Source organism: Lissotriton vulgaris, chromosome 9 (genome assembly GCF_964263255.1).
Source record: "Lissotriton vulgaris chromosome 9, aLisVul1.2, whole genome shotgun sequence".
Lineage (NCBI taxonomy): Eukaryota > Metazoa > Chordata > Amphibia > Caudata > Salamandridae > Lissotriton > Lissotriton vulgaris.
The window spans coordinates 1,231,383,364-1,231,396,244 of NC_141697.1; the positions used below are offsets into that span (position 1 = coordinate 1,231,383,364).

At 42.7% G+C, this 12,881-nt stretch overlaps 1 protein-coding gene across 1 annotated transcript in view; it reads right to left on the reverse strand.

The window, feature by feature from the left end:
* Window positions 1–12,881, reverse strand: part of TTLL3 (tubulin tyrosine ligase like 3) — a 306,216-nt gene that overhangs the window by 219,489 nt on the left and 73,846 nt on the right. The gene's annotated exons all lie outside the window — the stretch shown is intronic.

The following is a 12,881-nucleotide window of genomic DNA, read 5'->3' on the forward strand; positions in this document are numbered from 1 at the left end:
GCCGACTCTCATAATTTCCATACTTGGATGGATCAAATTGTCTCGGCGAACTCCGTACCTAAAAACCAACATGTGAAACAGCATAAAAGAAAACCTAACGCACCTTGGTTCACCCAGGCCCTCTCCGATAGCCATCTTCTATGTAGAAGACTTGAAAGAAAATGGAGAAAAACGTATGATGAGGCCACAAGGGCACTTTATGTCCAACAAAGGAAACTATATCTCTCCAACATAAAAACGGCTAAAAAGGAATACTTTACTAAAGCCATAAATGAGGCCCATCAAAAACAAAAACTATCTTTACGATAGTTAAGTCCTTCACCCATCCCAAAACTCTCGCATTTGAAATCCCCCCCCCTCTGCAAGCCTGTGCAATCAAATCGCAGACTTTTTCGTAGAGAAAATTGTTAATATTCAGAAAGACTTCCCTTCTCCTCTGACCACATCTCACGCGGAAACAGACAATTATCCCCCTCTTTCTAACTTCAAACCTGTCTCTATTCAACAAACACGCAAGGCAATTCTGGCATGCAAATCAGGAGCTCCTACTGACCCCTGCCCTCCCAGCATCCTGCACCATTTGATTGATACAGTTAACCCTTATATCAACATCATCATCAATGAATCTCTTGAGTCAGGGATAGTGCCTAATGACTGGAAGAAGGCCATAGTGAAGCCTCTGATGAAGAAGCCGAACAAATCCCCCACCGACCTGACCAACATGCGCCCCATTTCATTACTTCCCGTCCTTGGTAAGATCACGGAACAACTAGTATATGAAGAGCTAAAAACTTTTGTTGAGATTGGTAACATCCTGCATCCGCAGCAGTCGGGTTTTCGTTCCGGTCATTCCACCAAAACAGCCCTTATAGAACTAGCTGATTCCATCAAGTTCCTGCAGGATGAGGGCAGGCAGGCCGTCCTCATCCTGCTTGACCTAACAGCAGCGTTCGACACCATCTCGCACGTCATCCTTATCAACAGACTGCGAGAGATTGGCGTGACAGACACAGTTCTGGCATGGGTTACATTTTTCCTATCTAATAGGTCCCAAACTGTGTCCCTGGGTCCCTATCTATCCAGCGAGAAACCTATAACATCAGGAGTCCCCTAGGGGTCCATATTAAGTCCTCTCTTTTTTAACATCTATATGGCCCCCCTCCTCGCTGTGATAGAATCTCATGGGATCCTTGTCACGTCATATGCTGACGACACACAACTTGTCGTCACGATCGACAAAAAGTGTACGAACGCAGAGTCGCGTTTCCAAAATTGTCTTTCTGATATTTTCCAGTGGCTAAACAAAAATCATTTAAGATGTAATAGCGCCAAAACTGAAATCATACCGCTGAGTAAAGATCTATCCTTCTGCCCGAAGGACTGGTGGCCCATAGGATCTGAGGCCCCACCCAGCGCCGTACCTTCAGCACGGAACCTGGGCGTGCAATTCGACTCATCCCTCTCTTTCGACGAACACGTCAGGATCACGGCTGGACACTGTTTTGGACTTAAGTCCCTAAAGAAATTCTTTGACCTCCTCCCCATTGCAGCCCGAAAATCAGTCGCGGTAGCTCTAAAACTCTCCCGACTGGATTACTGTAATGGTTTAATGGCGGGAGTGAAAAAGTCCACCCTCAAAAAGCTGCAGAGCATACAACACGCAGCTGCTCGATTGGTGCTGGGACTTCCTAGAAGGTCATCAGCCTCCACGGCGCTAAACACTCTCCACTGGTTACCATTACACAAAAGGATCTTTTTTAAACTCCTTCTTACCGTCTTCAGAGTTATGAAAAACTCAGGGCCCCTTTACCTTGCAAAGCGCTTTACACGCTACCACCCCCGCGATGTCTGAGATCCTCTGGCAAAAATCTTATCACCATTCCAAGATTTAAGTACAAAACCAGGGGTGGGAAAACCTTTACCGTCTTGGCAGCCAGGGCAAGGAACACGCTACCGGTCAATCTTAGATTGACGGACAAGGAGAGCACCTTCAGAAAACTTCTAAAGACATGGGTGTACCAACAATGAGACACCTCTGTATTGGCAGCCATCTAGTTTCAGCTTCTTTATCTTTTTTCATCTTTTTCCATTTTTCACGTACTCGTCGCACGCTATCTTAGCGCCAAGATGCTCCTTTCGGAGCGAATGTCTGCGCTCTATAAATACCCATAAATATCAAATATCAAATTTGCATATTTACATACCTTTGTAAACTGGTTACCGAGGCTTAGTTTGTTTCTAGTTACAGTACCCCATTGGCCCCCACTCTGCCTATTCCTTTGCTATAGGGTGAGAATGCATTTCATGAAAAGGAACATAAAGTAGGGTTGCAAAATAAAAACAAGCACTGGCGTTGCCAATAGGTTTCGCATTTGGAAAGTTGGAGCTATTGGTTTTGTAAATGACATTTTATATTTATATATTGTTATTGATAATGCCAATAACGATATATAAATATAAAATGTCATTTACAAAAACCAATAGCTCCAACTTTCCAAATGCGAAACCTATTGGCAACGCCAGTGCTTGTTTTACCTTCCTTCTAACTGCGCCTTTCAGAAATGTAAGATGACTTAGCTACAGATTTTCAAGACGCTGACGAACAATGTAGAGAAGAGTGGTGGGCGAGAGACAGACGACTGTAACGCAGGCACGGGGGTTGTGAGACACGGAGGCAGCGTGAGACCACATACCATGTATGTTACACACATATTCCCATAGGTCTGTATTACACAGACAGGGGGTGGGTTGTCTGTGAGAGAGAGCCTGTGTTAGGCGGGGGAGAATGAGTTAGACAGAGTGGTAAGAAAGGAGGTGGGAGGTGCACGGCCGTGCTAATTACAACACACGGCGAGAGCAAATGGAAGAGACACAGGACAGAATAAGGAAGGGAGACAGCGGAGCGTGAGGGGGTAATAAATAGACTAGGAAGATAAAAAGACGGAGAGAGGGATGGGGTATGTAGCGACGCAAAGAAGGAATAAAAAAGTAGTAGCGAAGGAGGATAAAGGGAAAAGAATGAACAGTCGGCAATAAAGAGGGGAAAGAAGCCCGAAGAAGGGTGCCGGGCAGACAAAGAAGAAAGAGGCAGGCAAAAGCGGAAAAAAGTTGCTGGCATATAAGCGTTTCAGAACCCCAAATTTCTTTAAGGGTTCTTCATCAGGACCGGGACTAGGCCAAGCACTGTGATACACATAAGAAATACAAAATGAGTGATTAGATAGCTGTCCCTAGTATTAAAATTAGCTCTACTTATCGTTATAAGCATAACAAGGTTGTCCTTACCCTTCACGCTTGTAAAATAAACACAGCAATATGAAACCCATGAGGGAACATATGTCCTCTTTAAATGCAGGTTTCTGAAAATAGTAAAGAACAAAATACGGGCTTAGTAGAGCTGTACAAAAACGACCATTAGTATGAGTAGAGTAGACTTTACTGAAACAGCACATTGTTTGTGGAGTAAATGTCCATGAAAAGTAGAACTTCTGAACATAGTTTAAAACGCGATCTCAGCTACCTTTTACCCGTGTAACTGTTGTCAATTAAAGGTGGACCTAAAGCGTGGTCACACTTCTTTGACTAGTTGCGTGGGTATATTGTTGCCATAAAAATGAAACAAAACTGCTACAACTTGCCCCTGAACCATGGGCTCTGTGGTGGATTGCAGTTGTCATAGAGAGAAGTTTGAGAAAGGTTTCACATTGCGGTGACCCTGTGTAAAGTAATTTAATATACGAGTGTAATCAAGAAAGCAGCTTACTCAGTAATTACACTTTTAAGCAAACTGATATAGACTGAACGACCGGCACCAATATTGAACAGCAATTGTACTCTGGTGCTGGAAGAGAGCCATGCGGAGAATGCACAGCATTCCCTCTAAGTCTGTGCTCGGACAGAGTGCAAAGTGGTTGCTGGGTGACGGCTAGGGAGGGGCTCCTGGAGCACAGGGGGCCCCCCGCACCGCGGGAGCTGATTGAACTCACTTCATTCATGAAGGCATCAACGGCAGACTCTTAGCATGTCGGTAAATTCCTGGATGGATTTAAACAAGATGTGAGCGTGTGCGTGAATGCAGAGTGCGCTCTCTCTAGCACGATCGAACAGATCCTCATAACTTGCCTGTTTCCAGAAGCTTGAGCAGTCAAATTTCAGTCCGGCGTGCACGATTCACTGCGTGTCAGAAATGCGGAAGTTTAACAAAGCTCGCATTGGACCTAACTTGTACATTCTGATAATGTGAGGGGGGCATTGCATCATGGTACTAGTAGTCTAACAACTGGCCAGAATGATTAAAATTAAGGAAACAAGCTATGGCATCATACCGAGAATCAAACATGGAATTCTAAGCTCCTGACACCAACAAACTTACCACGATTAAACTGCGGGTAGAGAGACAAGGGAAGCCGGATGGGGGCGGGAGAGCCTGTTGGGGGGGGGGGGCGGGAATGCGTGCGAGGGGAGAAGTGTGGCAGGCAGATGCGCGGAGGGAAGCCGGATGAGGGCGGGAGAGCCTGGTGGGGGCAGGCGGATTAGGGAGATGCTCGTGTAAATATTTGTAAGCAAACATTTTAATAGTTTCAATATAAAAAAAATACCTGATACACATGCTAAATTCTTCAATGCGTACTTTTTAGTTTAATCATGAATGACGTTGTGACCCGCGCCTTGGGGAGGCTCGGGGATTCTTCCTCTCTCTCCTTCCCCTCGAGGGAAGCCGGATGGGGGCGGGAGAGCCTGGTGGGGGCAGGCGGATTAGGGAGATGCTCGTGTAAATATTTGTAAGCAAACATTTTAATAGTTTCAATATAAAAAAAATACCTGATACACATGCTAAATTCTTCAATGCGTACTTTTTAGTTTAATCATGAATGACGTTGTGACCCGCGCCTTGGGGAGGTTCGGGGATTCTTCCTCTCTCTCCTTCCACTCTTCTATTGCCGGGCTGCGAGCATGAAAGTGGTGAAGGTGGGTGTTGACCAGCTGCAAAACGCACTAGCTGAACCTGGATATGAGGTAGCACTGCGTGTGGTGCGATGGGCAGACTGCATATTTTTTTGCCCTCATACTCCATTAATGTAACACAATGAAGCGGACAATGCATCTGGTAAAAAAAAGCTGCACGCAAGGCATAGATGGCGGAGGGAGGGTAAAGGACGAAGCGTCCAAGTAGATTTCTTTCATTAAGAGCGCGCCTGCTTTGTGGGTGACAGAGGGGGGGTGAGGAAGGGGAATGGAGATTAGTGTATTTAGATTAACTGAGGGTGAGGGCCAAAACAAATGCAAACACAATGAAGCAGACAATGCATCCATAAACAAGTTCACACCCCAGCCTCTTGTCACCGCAGTCCTGCCGCAAGTTGAGAGAACAATAGTCGGCTGGGTCTGCTGCAAATCACAGAAGAATAAAAAAGCAAGCTCAAGAAAGAAAGTAGCCTCTTGTCACCGCAGTCCTGCCGCAAGTTGAGAGAACAATAGTCGGCTGGGTCTGCTGCAAATCACAGAAGAATAAAAAAGCAAGCTCAAGAAAGAAAGTTTGAAAGCCTTGATGCAAGACAAAGGCGGAAGAGCTGCACTGCACAGATGAAAACGCGCGAGTCAGCAAATTGTATTGATTAACAAGCTAAACCCGGGCAAGCAAGACTATTCCGCCATGCTCGGCTCCAAAAAGCAAATGGCCGGATGGGGGCGGGAGAGCCTGGTGGGGGGGGCGGGAATGCGTGCGAGGGGAGAAGTGTGATAGGCAGATGGGCCGGATGGGGGCGGGAGAGCCTGGTGGCAGATGGGCCGGATGGGGGCGGGAGAGCCTGGTGGGGGGGCGGGAATGCGTGCGAGGGGAGAAGTATGATAGGCAGATGCGCGGAGGGAAGCCGGATGGGGGCGGGAGAGCCTGGTGGGGGCAGGCGGTTTAGGGAGATGCTCGTGCGTGTGTGGTCACGTGACCCGCTTTTGTGGTCACGTGACCTCACATGCACTGTAAAGAAACCGCAGTGGAAACCGCAGTGGTTTGACTATTCGATCGAGCCCATGAATTTTCGCCATTCCATTCGCAAGCGAATGGTAATAGGCGAAACCTAATGACAGCCATGTGTTGTTTAAAGAGCCTGCAAAGACTTTGTCTTGACCCCAAAAAGGGTTATAAATAAAAAAGTATGTATTCATTTGTAATTTGACGTTTTCTGTCTTTGTTCCCTTTAAATATCAGTCATTGATCATTCAGGCAGCCCTAGAACACAATTAAAAGTGCTTACTATATATATTTGCTGTTTGAAGTATGCACAGATAAATGCTGAAAATAAGCTTTAGGTGACTGCTTATTTTTGTATCTTCTGGGACATCAAAATAATGAGCTGGCAATCCTAATCACAAGACTGGAAGTTTGTTGCAGGATCAGCACAACATGTATTTCCTCCACCCTCGATCCCCGATTAATACCATAATAGCAATAGTTAAACTTATATCTGAAACCCTACGCCGCCATCAATAACATGTGGATTTACTTCAAGCGTCTGGGAATGCACCCAGCATTCAGACAACTCACTCCTCATTCTCGCCCTTCACTTTCACGCTCACTCTGCACTCAAAATGCACTAGTGCTGTTCACGCTCTACCTCACTCTACAGTCACACGAGCACACTACTCTCCCCACACTGATGTGACACTTCACTCACCTGTCCCCCTTGCTGACCAATCAGCAATCTCACTCAAACCAGCCCATCGCTAAAAATGCATTAATTCGTCCCACTCTGCACTTACATCCGGACCCAAATTCATATGGTCACCTCCAGGGCTTTAAGTGGGCGGGGGGGGGGGGGAGGGGGGTCCGTCAAAAGGGCGTGGCCTATGCAATTAAGGGCGTGGTGTAAAAAAAAACATACGCTAAAAAAACGTGCTTAGGATAGTGTGCATCCTGACTGGTATTTTGCTGCTTCTGTCATTGCATCCAGAAATATATATGTAAAGCATTACACCTACGGTAGTTTATAAGTATCAAGGACTCCCTGAGAATTAAATACAGTAATTCCTAGGTCAGGGAAAGCAACATATGAAATATAACAACCTAGGCAATAAATTCTTAACAATTGTGAAGTAAGAGACACAGAAAAAGAAAAGGAATTTATAATACCAAAAAATTCCAAGACAAGAAATGTATTTATACATTAAAACAATGGGGACAAAATTCTTTTACAATCAAGTAAGGGAGTACATTTAAATCAACACTGTAAAATACAATATACAAAAAACAAACAGAATTAAAAAAGTGGCATGGATAAATTCTCGACGCGCGTTTCGGCGACCAGCGCCTTCTTCTGGAGTAGCCACGTAATACCTATAAGAAATAATGATATAAAATATATATGCTATTTTTATAAAATTAACAACAGTCTACAACGCATAAAAACAAAATTATATCTAAAAAAGAATATTATATAAACTTTTCTGTGTCTCGAACAGGCCTACAACACATAGTATACATGACAAATTTTCATAGTCAGCGAACATTCGAATTCATTTTAGGTCATTGCTCGTTAACCCATAAAAAGTTCATTAATGTGGGACCGATGGATATGGCAAGGCGAAGGTGAAAGGAGAAAAGGATAGTGGCCAACTTTAACTAAACAATAAAAGCTAGGCGGCACTCTATTACTTTAAATGTTAATAAACTTATTTCAAAGAAAGTATTGTCTTATTATTATATAGCGAGAGTTATGGTTATACTCTGATACATGCAAAATGAATTTAGTAAATGCAGAACTTACAATTTTTAAGAAATTAAGAGTGTGTCTTGATTACGATAAAATCCATGTAGAATATTTTGATCATGAACTCCTATGTAGTCAGCTCGGAGTATTCACTTAAGGTAACGAATTTTCTGCATAAAATATATATTTAAATGAAGGTGAACCAGATTGGCCTCGGATAATTCATATTCCTGTTATTTCTACCCTATATGCTGTATATTATTGTGTTATGGCATAGGGATAGCTATGTAACAGGTCTATCTATGGCATTAAGCTGGCGATACATTGGGTTTATTTTATACAGCTATATTTTATGTAGTGCTGCTAAGCGCCTATTCCATAGTACATTCCTTATAGAGACCAATGTCTACAAGCAGGTCAGAAATTAAGTAAACTTGATTTTAAATTAAATCTAGTAACCTCCTAGAGAGACCTATCTAAAAAAGACACCGGCAATTTAAAAGGGATGCGCAGTAAATAAACTAAACGGACCTATCTAGAAATTACATAGAAAGGTCAAAGAATAAAAAAGATTTGCATAATTACCTTTAGGATAATATACGAATTATTTTGATATCAAAAGGCATTGACACTGATAATAACGCAAACGTTACAGTCTGTAAGCTGCAAGTAAAATAATTGCAGTCACTATATATAATCAAGATAAGGTACGACAATTGAGAGTTTGTTATTCTCAAACAATTACCTGAAATACAATGCAATGTGCATAGCCTCCTGGTTGCCAAAATAGGTAAGTGATAAGCTGGTAAGGAAAAGCAAAATGAGTATTTAAAAACCAAAGTTCGATACGTTTTTGATAATCATGAGATTTGCAAAACCTCCAAAAACAAGGTGTTTAGTCATAGGATGTCCTGAATTTACCTTAGTTTTTAAATTTGATGGCAGGATACCTCTGATAAGATATCTCAAGGTAAGGGGCTCTGGTTCGATGCTCCCACTGAAAAATAGGTGAAAAGTGCGGCATAGTAAGATATTGCGTTTAGAGATATACTAGCCGCAACTTTGTTATATACAACATTCTCCCTAATTCGGCCCACACTCACCGTATTTTTTGTTAATGTGTAGCGAACCAGGGGCGGCATACAGGCAACTTAGTTTCGGGATACAAGCGGAGCAAACAAATGTTTCCCGCGCAAGCTATTTAAGCGCTCAAGTAACGGTCAAAAGGCATCTATTTCCGGAAAAAATGATGTCAATGGGTACACAAGGCCGGAATTGTGAAGGAGGCAATACGTGAACATTATTTAGTTGTTACGAAAATAAGTTTATATTATTTTTATATTTAAAGGATGTACCAGTTTTAGCGTTTTATTAATATAAAACTTGTTTACGTGTCCGACTGATTACAGAACAGGACCCGACCAAACAAACAAAAATTGGTTCTGTTACCACGTAATAACAAAGGAAACTGACAACAGACTGGGGATCATTTAGATACATTCCAATTGTTCTATGGTTTCGATCTTATTCTATTCTAGCGAAGATATAACGTTACATACGAAGATTTATCTATCAGGGATAGAAAACCAAGTTATTTAGAATACTTATTAATTGGAGGGGCAATCTTTTTGCGAGAAATCGATCGACTATTTTAATTCAGGTATTTTATTGGGGGGGGATCTCGATTATATATAGTGCAACCTTATTGTCTAAGTTCAGCAAGTAAATATATGTCTATAGTTGTATATATTTATTATCTTATCAAAATTTCAAAAACTAATATTAAAAAGAAACTAAAAATTCTTTAATGACAAAATTAAAAACACTGACTAAATAAATAGTCACTGATACTTCCATATTTACTATAAAGGAATATCCTATTTTATAAAGTTACCTAAATGATGATATATATTATTATAAGATTAACAAATTGCATTTTCCCATGGGATTTCACAGTTTAACCCGTTTTTAAATGTGTCAAAGATAAACATCCCAAAAACGTTGCGCTTTTTCCTAGTCTGCGTACCGCCTTTAGTCTCCGGTATGTGTATTTTTTCAAGTATTCTCCACTTGAAATCTTCGGGGCCATGATTATGTTCGACAAAATGTTTCACCAAGGGTGCCAACATTTTCTTTGTTTTTATTGCCGAACGATGCTCTGTTAGGCGTACTTGAATGGGTCTAGAAGTTTCTCCTATATATCCAAGCAAGCATGGGCATTGGATAAAATAGATTACATTGGGGGTCTTACAGTTCCATAATTCTCTAGCTTTGGTCGTATGTCCATTGTGACTAAACTGCTCACCTGAGATGATGTTACTGCAGGATTTGCACATAGAGCATGGTATTGTACCTATGATCGGTTGATTTGTGAGAATGGATTGTTGTACTAGATTCTGCTGGCGCGAAGGATCTTCGAATCGCGAATGGACGATATGATACTTAATGTTTTTATTGCGTCGTTGCGCAAAAAGAGGTTTAACTAATTTTTGATCGTCAGAACAGTTACTATTAAGAATGTGCCAGCTTGAATTAATGATCTGCTTAACTTTGGCATTAACTGTTGAATGTTTAGTGATGCAAACTATCTGCTGATGTTCTTTCACAGGTTTGACTTTAAGTAGGCAGTCTCGATTGTAATAGCGAGCCCTTTTATAGGAATCCCTCACCAGCCGGTGGGGATATCCTCTTTCCATGAATTTTGCCCGCATGATTTTTGCTTGCATGTCAAAGTCTTTAAGAGTAGAACAATTTCGTCTCACACGTAAAAATTGTGAGAAGGGAATACTATCTCTTTGGTTACGGGGATGAAAACTTTTATAATGTAAAAGGGTATTCCTTGCTGTTGGTTTAACAAAAAGATTAACTTTAAGGTGATCCTGATCATTAAAAATGACAATATCAAGAAATTCTACTCTATCGGAGCGGATATGTGCAGTAAATTTTAGATTTATATCCGCAGCATTGATCCAATACAGAAATTCTGATAGTGTTTCCCTCCCATTGGTCCAAACAAAAAAGATGTCATCAATGTATCTGGACCAATGGGAGACCGATTAAAAAAAGGGGGCAACTTTGTTGTAAATGTATTTATTTTCAAAGGCAGCCATATAAATATTAGCTACCAATGGTGCTACTGAGGCACCCATACTCACTCCCTTAATCTGACGTTAAACTTGGGAGCCAAATTCAAAGATGTTTTCAGTAAGGACTATCTTTAGACATGCAAGAACAAACTGCACAGCGCAGGGTATGTTCTGTTTTTCAATAAATTCTTTGGTAGTTTCCATGGCTGCTATAAGGGGAATACTACTGTATAAGGATTCCACATCCAATGTAACTAATAAATCATTCAGGGGGTAAAAGGTAGGCTGCAATCATATCGCCAGTATCTCTCACATACGAGGTGATTTTAGGAATATAGGGGTAGAGGTAATGGTCTACATACTTTGATAGGGGTTCTGTTATTGTGCCTATGGTCGAGACAATTGGCCTGTATGGGGGATTCTCATGATCTTTATGGATTTTAGGTAATCCATATACACAAGCCAATTTTCCCTGATTAAAATTCAAAAATTCATATTCTTTATTTGAAATTTCTCCATTCTCTAAGGCCTGCTTTGAAATCCGACGTATTTCTCTACTACGGTTAATTGTAGACTTTGAATTAATTTTCGAATAGAAAGAGGGGTCATCTAGCATCTTAGACATATTGGTTTCATATGTAGAATAATCTAAGACTACTATTCCTCCTCCCTTATCACATCCTTTTATTATTAAATCTTTATTGGGGGATAAGGTCATTAAGGCTGAGTGCTCATCTTTATCCAAGTTGTAGAGCGGCTTTGGAATGAACTTTAAGGCCTGATCTAGCTTTTTTAAAACTACTAATTCAAATGCTGCGACCTCTGGTCCTAACTGATCTAAAACGGAACTAAATGTGGATGGAAGACTGACGGTTTTCATATTATTAATAATTTCTTCTCCTGAATCACCAGAATCAAAGAATCGTTTGAGGCAATTTTTTTTAAAAAAGAGATAATGTCACAATATAGCTCAAACCAATTAAATGAGGAGTGGGGCACGTGTGATAAGCCTTTAGATAAAAGCCTCATACTATTGATATCTAACTCAGTATTGGAAAGATTGAAAATAGGGATTATTTCCCTGAATTCCAATATTGGCGGCTCCTGGTCTCTCTAATGAACTGGGGTTCCTCTTGGGGATAATGATGCTGAGGTTTGTAACCTCCCCTGTCCGGACCTTGAAATTGTACTCTAGGACGTCCCCGGTTCGTTCCTCGGTTCCCTAAAAAAGGTTGGCCTTGATTACGCTTTGTTTGAGCTGCATTAAAATTTGCCTCAGGTTCATAATAAGCCTCATTTTCATTGGCATCACCGAGCCGTGAGGGCAACGGCAATACTGCCTCTAGAACTGACCCAGGGCAGGACGCTGCAGCCACCATCCTCGCCGCCACCGCCGAGAGGGCCGGACTCCAAGCCGCAGGTGCCCCGGCGGTCGCGGACGCAGCCAGCCTGTCACAGCTGAGCGCCCGGAGGCGCGATAAAACAGAGGTGCGCCGAGCGCACACTGGGGGCATAATCCGAAGAACCGAGCCGTGAGGGAAACAGCAATACTGCCTCTAGAACTGACCCAGGGCAGGACGCTGCAGCCACCATCCTCGCCGCCACCGCCGAGAGGGCCGGACTCCAAGCCCCAGGTGCCCCGGCTGTCGCGGACGCAGCCAGCCTGTCACAGCTGAGCGCCCGGAGGCGCGATAGAGGTACGCCTTTCGCCTCGCGAGTCGCGCCCGGGAGAAGACCGGGACAAGGGCGGGGCCGTCTGTGGCCGTCAGTGGACTTCAGCGGCCGGCCGGCTCACCCATCTGACATTTCCTTTTAGGGGAGTGAAGTCCCATTGATCATGGCAAGTACTGTTATCACGCCTGCACTGGATGACTTCCCATTTCCGCCCCCCTCTTTTGAAACTCTATTAGAAAATGCTTTAAATATGGTGTCCAACGAAATCGCCAACACAGAAAGGAGAATGTCAATGAGCAATTCTAACACAACCCCTAAGGACCCACCAACACCTATTATCCCTATTTCCCCTGTGGTACTGATTACGAAATCTACCTCCGGCTCTTTGCCACAGGAGCCCGTCCCGAACGAAACTGGC